Here is a 12,008-nt window from a genome sequence, read left to right as displayed (position 1 = left end):
GTTTCTTTTCTGTTTCTGATACATGGTAGGGTTGGAGTTACCAGGATTTTCATCATAACTGGTAAAGTGAGCATCATAGTGCATAATACCTAAACAACAGCAACACACTGTCTTCTTGCGACAGGAAATAAGTTTGGAGGTTTTTATTTTTTTCACAAGAGATCTTTATTTAAATACTAAGTTAGAGGCAAATGTACAAAGAAATAATACATGAAAACACTTCCATACAGGGATTAACACCTTTCTTCTTGTGTCAATGGCATGACACTAAGTAGAAATGAAACACCATTTCTTTTGAGAACTTTCTGGCAAAGCAAAATACTAAGGTTTACTGCAATTTCATTTCTGCTCATTACTAATCACCACTCAATTGGGTTACTACAGTTCACTTTTAAATGTTTTTCGCTTTTCCTTGTCTACTTCCCAAAGACTCAATTTGAAGGAAAGAAGAGGCCAAATGACCAAGATGACAAAGGCTCAGTGGGGTCTAATGATGCCCATACAAATTGACTGGTTACTTAGTGTTAATGTTGAATGGTGCTCGTCACAGACTATGTGAGCAGAGTGGTGTGACAAGTTCTCAGGAAAAAGGTACTTTCCCCTGAGGACCCTTGGACCCAGTCATTTCTTTTGTTGTCCTTCCCATTACTGCCAGCAGCTCTTAAGAATATGAAGCAACAGTATATTAGACTACTACTTCATTAATCTTGTGTTACTAGTTATAACTGGAGTCCGTTTCTTTAGAGTAGTATGATATTTTAATCTGAAAACTATTACATATAAAAAATAAATAGATTTGAACTAATTTTGTTGTACAGTGGATTTAGAAAGTATTTAGACACCTTTTTTTGTGAAATTTATTGTGTTGCAGTTTTAATTTAAAATGGATACATTTTAAATTTTTGTCCTTCAATCTACACCTAATAACCCATAAAGACCAAGTGAAATAATGTTTTCAAAAAGGTTTATAAATATATTAAAAATTTAAAACTGAAATCTCTCATTCACATATAGCAATTATTCAAACCCTTTGTTTAGATGTTGTAGAAGCCCTTTATGGCAAGAATGACATCTCTGAGTCTTCTTGGGTATACAAACTTTGCACACATGGATTTGAAGAGTTTATCCCATTCATCCTGACAGATCCTCACAAGGTCAATGGAGTCTAATGAGACTGGATGGGAAGTGTGTGTAAAATGCCATCTTTAGGTCTCACCACAGATGTTCAATGTGATTTAAGTCTGGACATTGGCTGAGCCACTTAATGACAGTCAGAGTCTCATCTCAAAGATACTCCAGCATTGCCTTCGTTATATGTTTCAAGTCATTGTTGTGGTGAAAAGTGAACTATCACACCTGTCTGAAGTTGTGTGCACTCTGGAGCAGAATTTCTTTAAAGACCTCTGTTTGACTGCATTCATCCTTCCCTCAATTCTGACCAATCTCCCAGTCTCTGTTGCTGAGAAATAACACCATAGCATAATGCTGTCACCACCATGCTTCACCGTAGGAATGGTGTTGAGCAGTGCCTGGTCTTCACCAGACGTAGTGCTTGGAGTTCTATCTAAAGAGTTCCAGTTTTGTCTCATCAGACCAGAGCTAGCCAACACAGTGCCCACAGACACCCAGTCACCTGCAAGGACCATGTGAGTTGCTCGCAGGACATGTCCTAAAAATAGCACTAGACACCATGGAGCTCCATCTAAAAATTGTATTTAATTGTGTTGCTGTTCCTTTTGAATCAATAATACTTGCATTGGTGTAGATTGGGAGGTAGTCTACGGTCAAAGTTCAATATCGTGCGCAAGGCAGACCTCCATCTCACTCTTCACTGAGACAAGCAAAAGGGCGCAGATATAATGGGTAGCCAGATGTGGTTTTTACCCCCCAAAAATAAAGAAAAACATGGCAGGAAAGTGAAAGAAAACTTACCGTTTTCACAATGATTGGGAGGATGAGTTCTTTTTTAACAGTGAAATAAAAGTGTGTTTGTCTCATTTGCAAGGCGACAGTGGCAACGGCAAAGCAGCACAATGTAGAAAGACACTTCAGCACGTGTCACAAAAGCGTCCATGCTAACTACCAACCTGGCAGTGCATTACATGCAGACAAAGCCCGTGAGTTAAAGGCCGCTTTGGGCAAACAGCAGTCTTTTTTCATAAGGCTGTGGAAAAAGTCCCAAAAATCAACTGAAGCTTCATTTAAGAGCTGCAGATCTTTTGATAAAGAACAAGAGAGCCTTTTCGGATAGGGAGATCTTGAAAGAAGCAATGATGATAATTGTAAACACTGTGTTCAAAGATGAGAGGAATGTCATCTCCACTGTCTCCGATGTCCATATGGTGGTAAGTACAATGGTTAGAAGCGTGTTGGCTATGTTCGAGAACTTGACAGAACAGCTGGACCGGGATCTATTTAAATACAGATGGTTTAGCATCCAGAGCATAAGTCCATGGATAGCAGCAGTCCATTGAAGCTGATGATGTTTACCTGAATCGTGTTTGATGTTTTCTCCACAAAAGAAGAACTCCTGACACTACTGCCCCTGAAGACAACAAGAGGAGTTGACATCTACAACGTGGTGAAGAGGTTCTTTGTGGAGAAAAAGGCACCACTGGAAAAGCTGGTGTTGGTGACTACAGATGAGGCTCCCACCAGGACAGGCCGACATGCAAAATGCAAAGGTGACACAGACTTACCAGAAATTTCTACATTATCACTGCATCATACATCAGCAGCCGATATGTGCAAAAGTGACCAGATTTGATCATGTGATTACTCCTGTTGTGAAGATCATAAATGGCATCTGTTCCAATGTCAAACAACACACTATCTTCAAGGTACTATTGGAGGAGCTATCAGCTGAATATGGTGACCAGCTACTACACACAAAAATCCGATGGCTCAGCAGGGGACAAGTTTTGCAGCATTTTTTGTCACTTTTGGGTGAAATCAAAGAGTTCATGCAGTCCAAAGGGGAAGACGCCTCGGACATCACTGGGAAGCTGAACCATTTGAACTGTGACCTGCAAGGCAAAAGTAAGACTGTCAAAGACACGATAAGCGCTGTAAACGCATTTAAAGCTAAGATGAATATTTTCTCTGTACATTTACAGAGAAAAAAAGTCCTGCACTTTCCTTTAGTACAGTCAGTACTGAACGACAATGCTTCTGCATCTGGAGCTTTTAACAAAGCTGCAGAAAGTACTCTCAAGTCATAAACAGACTTGAGCAAGAGTTTGAGAACAGATTTTGTGACTGATCAACTTGAGCCATGTGCGTCATTCATTTCAAATCCTTTCATGCAAGTGGACATGACATGCATTGCTGAGCAGCTAAGTGCAACGTTCAAATGGATGCTGGACATGTGGAGACTGAAATCCTAACATTGCAAAATGACCTCCTCCTCAAAACCCATCAGGATGCACCAAACCTTTGGTGTCTTGTGGACACAGAAAAGTACAAAAGTGTATGCACAGCAGATCTGAAAGTTACCTGCCTTTTTGGTTCAACCTGTCTCTTTGAATCAGCCTTTTCTGACATGAACTTCATCAAGAACAAACACAGAACATGCCTTACTGATGCTCATCTACAAGACTCACTCAGAGCCATAGTGGCAATTTATACCCCAGATTACAGGACACTGATGAACAGCATGCAATGCCAGGCTTCCCACTAACAGACATTTACAGACAAAGAAAGAGATAACAGATGTTTTCAGTGAAAGACCATGGCAACGTTAAACTCAAATATTGTGCAAAAATGTAAAAACTAATTTGGTCAAAAATAGTAACAGGTGTGAACATTTGTTTAAAATGCTACAGATTTGGTGATTAGTACAAATGTGATAGGACTCATTAAAAATGTGAAAGACTTAATGTGAAACAGATAATTTGTATCATAAGGTGAACCGTGCAACTTATGTTATTCAGAAAGTTTGTACCGAGCAGGTAGCCCTTCTTATTACTCAGTACCCTTGAAGTAGTTCTCAGTTTCAAAAAGGTTGGTGACCCCTGCAACAGACTAAGAGAATCTTTATATTCATGCTTTCAGAGTACTTTAAACTGTCTATATATATTTTACTGATGAATAGCTCCTATCTAGCCACTCTACCATAAACGCCTGATGGATGGAGTGTTATTGAGATGGTTGTCCTTCTGACAGGTTCTCCCATTACAGCAGATAACTTTTAAAGCTCTGTTAGAGTGACCATTTGGTTCTTGTCATTTCCTTGACAAACGCCATACCTGCTTAGCCATTAAGTTTGGCTGTATGTGGTATAGTGGGTTTGTGGATGAGAAAAATTGGCTATTTTAATATTTTAATGAACGCACTCGCGCTGGAGAGTGGAGCAGGTGTGAGCAATTTTCTGCAAGGAAATCTTGTCTCTGGGTTGGTGTGAGTTGGTCAGCCAGTCGTGTGATGCCTTGCTGGCACATGCGGACAGTCTGATTGTCTCATTATCAGCCCAGGGCTCCCCAGCAAATAAAAGGAGAGTGCAGGAACCAAGAGAAAAAAAGGAATGAAAATAAGAAAGAAAGGTGCATGGAGGTTAATGTGAGGGAAAACAGAAAAGCGTGAGCAGGTGTAATAAGAGGAAGCAGGGGGCCAGGAGTGGAGCCCCAGGAAGGAGACTATGGCAGGCACTGAGGAGAGTGCTGAGAAGTCACTTCTGTTGAACGTCTAAGTAGCAGGAGTGACCACTATGCTCAGAAGGGTGCTCTCGCTGGGAGGAGCCAACAGATTGGCGGCGGTGAAAGGACAGAGTATGCTTTCTCCGGGTGGAGCCTGGAAAGGCAGAGGTGGGTGAGGAACAGGGTTCAGTGGCTCCCTGAAGACGCTGTAGGATTGGCAAAGTGACACAGGCCAGAAGAAGAAGGTTGCCTGCGCCTGCTGGAAAACATCTCCTCAGGCTGCAAGGTCCGGAGAGGGAGAGAAGTCAGATTTTTAAAGGGATACCAAGGCTAATCGGACAAAAAGAGTTTCCTGTCTATGTTTTAACCTCGTTTTAAAGGATTTTCTATGCATTGAATTTTAACCCCCACTTGCACTTTGGTTTTATGGATTCATTTATTATATAGCACTTGAGCACTTTTCATCATCCCCTTGCTTGGTGTGTTTGTTCTCATTTGCTCAGCTCATCCCAGTCATGATTATCGGCGGTGGCAGGTTGAAGAGGCCTCTGATGGGATCTGGTAGCGTGGGAATAACCATGCGAACTTTCAAATTTTTAAAAATGACACTTGCCCTGATCTGTCTACAGGGAGCTCCTTGGACTTCATGGCTGGGCTTTTGTCCTGACATGCAGTGTGAATTTTGGGACCTTATGTACACAGGTACACACGTGCCTTTCTAAAGTATATTTATTATGACAGGTAGGGAACGCTGTCGTCCCCTTGAACCCTCGGACCAGATGCCAGACACCAGATAAAAGTCCAATAATTGGTTTTATTACAATAATCAAGTGCAGAAAGCACCCTCCACTCCACAATACTCATAAACTATAACACAATACAATAACAATAATCACTCCTCCTCTCCCAGACACATTGTTCCCTTTCTGCCAACTCAGCTTGCCTGTCTGGGACCTCTCACAGTCTTTTATAGTCCTTGACCCGGAAGTGTTTCTTTCTCTCTGTCCATGTGACTGGTAACACTTCTGGGTCAGATAAAAACTCCTTTTCTTCAACCCAGACATATGTCATTTCTTCTGTCCACGTGACTGGGACGTACTTCCGGGCTGTAGGGAAAATAATCCTTGTTCCTCCCTGCAGCGTCCTCTAGCGGCCCCCATGGTATCCAGCAAGGCTGTGAATAAACACTCCATTGTCCATGATTCTCTGCTGGCATTCGGGGCACTTCCATGCTGCAGGGATGGCTCCATCTGATGGCCTGGGGGTATTGGCTGGGATGAATGGCCGGCCATATGCCACAGTAACCAATTCCTTTTGTCACAGGTGGACCCCAATCAAGTTTTTGGACATATCTCAGTGATAATTGAAGCAAAGTGGTCTGCTTTGCACAATATGGCGTGCCACAACAAAGGGGGTGGCTGCTAATATAAATGAGAGATTTCAGTATTTTATTTCTACTAATTTTGCAGTGCTTTCTGAAAAATTGTTTTTTACTGTCATTGAGTGCATATTAATAGTCATAAATGATACATTATTCATTTAGAATTAAAACTACAACACAATAAAGAGTGCAGAAATTGAAGAGGTCTGAATACATTCTGAATCCTCCGTATATGGCACACACTGGTTTGTGTTTTTAATGACATTGTTTTGCAATGCACAGCCACCTCCAAACTCTAAGGCCTGGGTTCAGATCAGGACCTGTTATCTACCTGTGTTGAATTGTTTTCCCTATGACCACATATTAACTAATGGGTCTAAATTGTTCCTGTTTAAATGATTGTAAGTGTATACTTGAGGGCGCTGAGTCATGAACCAGAAGTTCATTTCTGCCTTCACCAGACTAGCTTTGAACCCAGCCACTGGGGATGCACAAACCAGTGTGTTTCTTTGTGTCGGTCCCAAGCCCTGATAAATGAAGAGGGTTACGTCATGAAGGGCATCCAGTGTAAAATTTTGCCAGATTAATATGTGGACAACAATACCAATTTCCATACTGGATCGGTGGAGGCCGCCACCATTAATGTTAGCCAACAGGGTACTTGAGGAAATTGGGCTGCTGTTGGCCAAAGAAGTCGAAAAAGAAGATAGGGGGAGAGGAAAGAGAAGAGGAAGAAGGTAAACAGAGTGGAACTGAGAGTAGGAACTTTGAAATTTGGCAGTATGACTGGTAAGGGGAGAGAGTTAGCCAATATGATGGAGAGAAGGAAGGTTGATATATTGTGAGTGCAAGAAACTAAATGGAAGGGGAGTAAGGCCAGATGGATTGGAGGTGGATTCAAATTGTGTGGATGGGTGGAGAAATAGAGTAGGGGTTATTCTGAAGGAACAGTATGTCATGTTTGTTTTGGAGGCGAAAAGAGTGTCAGGCAGAGTAATGATTATGAAGCTGGAAATTGGAGGTGTGATGATGAATATTGTTAGTGCATATGCCCTGCAAGTTGGGTGTGTGATGGATGAGAAACAAGATTTCTGGAGTGAGGACAGTGTACCCAAGGGAGAGAAGTGGTGATTGGAGAAGATTTCAATGGACATGTTGGTTAAGGGAACAGAGGAAGTGATGGGTAGGTATTGTGTTAATGAGAGGAATGAAGAAGAACAGATGATAGTGGATTTTGCCAAAGGATGGACATAGCTGTGCAAAATACGTATTTTAAGAAGAGGGAGGAACATAGAATGATGTGCAAGAGTGGAGGAAGATGCATACAGGTAGATTACATCCTATACAGAAGAGTCAATCTAAAGGAGATTGAAGACTGCAAAGATGAGGCAGGGAAAAGTGTACTTAGACAGCATAGGATGGCGGTCTGTAGGATGACGTTGGAGATCAAGAAGAGGAGAGAGAGTGAGGGCAGAGTCAAGTCAAAATGATGGAAGCTGAAAAAGGAAGACTGCAAGGTTGAGTTTAGAAAGGTGGTGAGACAGACACTGGGTGGCAGTGAAGGCAGCAGGGCAACTACAACAGAAGTAGTAAGGGTGACAGAAAGAAGGGTGCTTCATGTGACATCTTAACAGAGCAAGGAGAAAAAGGAAACCTGGTGGTGGAATGGTGAAGTATAAAAGAGTATACAGAGGAAGAGGTTGGCGAAGAAGTGAGATAATCAGAAAGATGAAGAAAGTAGACAAGTGTACAAGGAGATAAGGTGTAAGGTGAAGAGAGAGGTGGCGAAGGCTAAAGAAAAGGCGTATGATGAGATGTATGAGAGGTTGTTTAATGGAATCTTGGAAAGTAAGAAGATGCCTGAGGAGTGGAGAAGTGTACTGCTACCGATTTTTAAGAATAAGGTTTAAGGTTTCTTTGTTTAGTCATGTTTACACAAGAAAACATGAAATTTGCCTTCTCAGTTGCATCTAATAACAGACACAATGAAATAAAACAAATAAATAGAAACAAGACAGGTTAAGGTAAGGCAGTTAGATAATGCATATTTACAACAAAACAAAAAAAAGGCTACATGATATATATCAAAAACTTAATCATTATCTCCAATATTTCTTGTTGAAAAGTCGTATAGCACAAGGAAGAAAGAAATTTCTGGAGCGATTTGTGTGGGTTTTCAAAACGACTATCGTTCCTGATTTACTGAAGTTTAGTTCTACATGTAATGGCTGTCTGTCATCAGTTGAGATGATTTCCAGTTTCTTTAACATTGCCCTCTGACACATACTAGTCAAATCATCTACATCAGCCCCAATAACCTTAGCTGCTGTGACGGATGGCCGGGGCCCATGCCTGGCCAGGACGTACCTTCACCACATCTGCCAGGGGGACAACGGTGGGAAGCCCAGTATCTCCCCCTGGACGCTAGATGGCAGCCTGCCTGAGTTACAGCTGTGCCTCGGACTCTCCCCCAGAGCATCATGGGGGTTGGAGTTCTGTGCAGCTCTGTGGTGTTCTGCAGGCGCCGCCAGGGGGTGCTGCAACAGTTGCGGCTGGCCCCTTTTGGGCACTGGTTTCACCTTACCAAGAAGTGCAGCTGGATGTCGGCAATCAACCACCTGGAGCACTTCTGGGTGCCTGATAAAAGGGAGCCAGCGACCACCACTCAGCGACCAGAGTCGGGAGGAGGTGGACAAAGCTTGCTGAGGAGGAGTGGTGGTGAGAGAAGAGAGTGGTTTTGGTACTATACTGTGCTTGGGGACTGTATATTGCCTGTGGGTAATATAACAAGCAGAGCATCTTCCACACTTTTGTTTGCACAGTAAGCAAATTGACTGTTGTCTTGAAAAGACTTTGTCTCTGTCATTAAAATGTTTTTCACCAAATGTTCAAAGTGCTTAATTGGAATAGAGGTAAGTGCCACTGGTCTTTAGTCATTTAAACAGCTTGGTCTAGAAACCTTAGATACAGGGGTAATGATTGATTGTTTCCATAGATTAGGTACAATACCACAGGTCAGAGACCAGTTAAAAAGCAAATCAAAAACTGGAGAGAGCTGCTTTAAGCAAGACTTTAAGAGATGACCCGATATGCTGTCTGGTCCCACTGCACTGTTTGTTTTAACCTGCTGCAAGCCTTTCTCCACTTCAGTTAAACTGAAACAGATCACAGCAGAATTCCTGGTGTTTTTGTAAAGTATCTCCTTTTTCTGTATTTTGGATGCTGAAATCACTTGTTTCAAATCTGGCAAAAAAAAGTTATTCAGTTCATCTGCTAAAAGCTTGTGGTCTTTGTCAGCTGGAAATTTCATACTCTTTTTAGAGCCCAGTCCTGTAATTGTTTTTAGTCCCTTCCAGACCTGCTTTGGATTGTTATCACTGAACCACCTCTTGATTTTTCCCCATACATCTTTTTATTTTGTTTAATTAACCTGTTAATCCTTTGCTGTAAAATTCTCTTATCTTCTATCTTATTTCCTTGATGTGCATGTTGCTTTTCCAATAGTAATGCTTTAACCTCTTCAGTGATCCATGGCTTACTGTTTGGGTACAACTTAACAGTTTTTTTCCTTAAGTATCATAAACTCAAAGAGTTTCATTGATTCACTGACAGTATAAGTGGCCTCATTCAGTGACTGTGAGGATATCAGCACATCCCAATTTGTACAGGAAAAGCATTCCTGCAGTTCCTCTGCACCGTCCTTGCACCAGGTTTGTGTTATTCATATGGCAGGTTTTTCTTGTTTCAGTTTCTCTATGTACTTCGGAAGTAGATGAATAACGATGTAGTCAGACGCACCCAGGGCTACTCTGTGATACCATATGTACGCAACAGGCACGTTTCCATAGCACTTGTCCAGAGTTTTGTCCCCTAAGGTATTAATATTCTAATACTGATGGTAATTTGGTAATACTGACTCCAGATTGCATAAATTGAAATCATCCATCACAAGTTTGAAATAACCAGGTGATTTGGCTTCTAGTTTATGAATAATGCGCAGGACTGTAGTAACTACAGTGGGATAATATTGATGAGCTGCAGCATGAAGTTACAGGAAAGAGTAGTGGAAGCTAGGTTAAGAAGTGAGGTGATGATTAATGAGCAGCAGTATGGTTTCATGCTGAGAAAGAGCACCACAGATGCAATGTTTCCTTTGAGAGTTTTGATGGAGAAGTATAGAGAAGGCCAGAAGGAGTTGCATTGTGTCTTTGAGGACCTGGACAAAGCATATGACAGGGTGCCTCAAGAGGATCTGTGATACAAAATCAGAGACAAAGTCAGAGAGGCGATATTGCATTGGTTTGGACATGTGCAGAGGAGAGATGCTGGGTATATTGGGAATAGGATGTTAAAGATAGAGCTGCCAGGCAAGAGGAAAACAGCAAGGCCAAAGAAGGTTTGTGGATGTGGTGAGAGGGGACATTTTGTGGTGGGTGTGACAGAGCAAGATGCAGAAGACAGGAAGATATGCAACAAGATGATCCACTGTGGCAACCCCTAACAGGAGATGCTGAAAGAAGAAGACTAGCTTTGGCTCTCTCTGTAATGCAAAACACATGGATGGATGGAGGAAATGATGTAAGTATATTGTCAGTCATTTTCTAACGGTCTTAGTCTAGAACAGGTTTGTGGTGATCAGCTGGAGCCTATTCCAAATAGCATAGGGCACAAGACAGGGAACATACCCTGTACAGGGAACCAGTCCATTGCAGGGAAAACACACACACAAACCAAGCACACATTAAGGACAATTTAAAATCACCAGTTTGCCTAACCTGCATGTTGTTGAACTGTGGGAGGAAATTGGAGTGCACGGAGGAAACCCATGCAGACACGGGGAGTCCAGAACATTATTTTCTCGATGACTGCTCTTATGGAGGTACAATCTATTGGAGGCACCTCTTGCACAAGAAAATTGTTGAGGATCAGTTACAGGTAAACATAAGCCCAGAGGAAAATTGCATCAGAAAACCAAGTTAGCAGTGTTCAAAGAAGAATGAAAGAGTGGAGGACACTGGAGAGCATCAATCAATTCATATGCCTAGAAGCATCCCATATTATATTATAACAGTAGCTACCAAGTTGTATCTGTTAGTCGGTTCATAATTACTGTAAGAGCCATTTTCCTAGTTCTATAAAATGTATGAATATTTACTAGATGATAATGCATAAAATATGGGAGGTTCCTAAAACCCCCGTGAATAGAATTGAGTTGGTATTTTCCTGTCATTTCTTAACAGTTTTTGAGTAAACAATGTTCTTTAGTAAGTGTTTAGCCTTGCCTTGTGTAAGGTACAGAGGCATACGGTTTTTTAACCGTGTCCTTGAACAAATTCCTTTTTATGCTCGTGTTCGTGCATATGCACGTCACTGAGCCTGGCGCATATCTAAGTGCCAACGGCCTAAGGGTCTTTTGAGTGTGAAGTAGCTTGTAAATTAAAAGATCTAAGTTTTGAACCGTATGTTTAAAGCATACAGAAGAAGAAATAAATAACCTTTAAGTACAGAAGTAACCAAAGCTTCATAAGGAAAACTAAGTTTATAGAAGATACATTTTTCCCTTTTTTTGCCTTTATTCTTTGTGTGTAACTATTTTTCTTTTTATTCTTGTATGGATTATTTGCCTTTAACTTTCACTAAATATTTTTAAAAATGAACTTTTGGACTGAGAGATTTCTTTGACACGCGTCTTACCCGTGCCAGACTTTGCCTTATACAAAGGCGGCTACAATTACAATTAATCTATATATATAAATTTCTTTTCACGTTTGAAACGGAAATTACGTATGACCACACGAAACGGAAATCACACATGACTACAGAACATATTATAATACAGGAACTAATCACTTCGTTTGTGGGCGCCATTTTTATATCATTTTTATGAATTGTTATTATTTGTGTGAGAGTTACTTTACTGATATTGAAAAGAAGTAAACACAAACACGGCGATCTATCCCATAGAAGTGCGCCCCACTTCGCCCTCTCCCAGC

Source organism: Polypterus senegalus, chromosome 17 (assembly GCF_016835505.1).
Source record: "Polypterus senegalus isolate Bchr_013 chromosome 17, ASM1683550v1, whole genome shotgun sequence".
NCBI lineage: Eukaryota > Metazoa > Chordata > Cladistia > Polypteriformes > Polypteridae > Polypterus > Polypterus senegalus.
This window is presented reverse-complemented; position numbering follows the sequence as displayed.